This window comes from Octopus bimaculoides, unplaced genomic scaffold, assembly GCF_001194135.2.
Source record: "Octopus bimaculoides isolate UCB-OBI-ISO-001 unplaced genomic scaffold, ASM119413v2 Scaffold_180172, whole genome shotgun sequence".
Classification (NCBI taxonomy): Eukaryota; Metazoa; Mollusca; class Cephalopoda; order Octopoda; family Octopodidae; genus Octopus; species Octopus bimaculoides.
The window spans coordinates 4,930-5,679 of NW_026344560.1; positions in this window are offsets into that span (position 1 = coordinate 4,930).

The following is a 750-nucleotide window of genomic DNA, read 5'->3' on the forward strand; positions in this document are numbered from 1 at the left end:
GCGCGCGCGTGTGTGTTTGTGTATACTCTTTACTCTTTTACTTGTTTCAGTCATTCACCTGCGAGCAAATCGACCCCAGGACTTATTCTTTGTAAGCCTAGTACTTATTCTATCGATCTCTTTTAACGAACTGCTATGTTACGGGGATGTAAACACACCACCATCGGTTGTCAAGTGATGTTGAGGGGACAAATACAGACACACAAACACACATATACATATATACGACGGGCTTCCTTCAGTTTCAGTCTACCAAATCCACTCACAAGGCTTTGGTCGGCCCAAGGCTATAGTAGAAGACACTTGACCAAGGTGCCACGCAGTGGGACTGACCCCGGAACCATGTGGTTGGTAAGCAAGCTCTTACCACACAGCTACTCCTTCGCCTATATATATATATATATATGGGAGAATATACAAATAATAACAACAGACGAGGACAGGTGGTGTAAATAACAAAAGTATATATTAGTATGACGCTCGGGAATACGGAAAGTCTTTGACGTTTCGAGCTACGCTCTTCAACAGAAAGAATACGGAGACAAGGAGAAAAACACGATCATGATGCTGACATCCTAACCACTAAGCCGTGCGCCTCCACATACACACACGCGCGCGCGTGTGTGTTTGTGTATACTCTTTACTCTTTTACTTGTTTCAGTCATTCACCTGCGAGCAAATCGACCCCAGGACTTATTCTTTGTAAGCCTAGTACTTATTCTATCGATCTCTTTTAACGAACTGCTATGT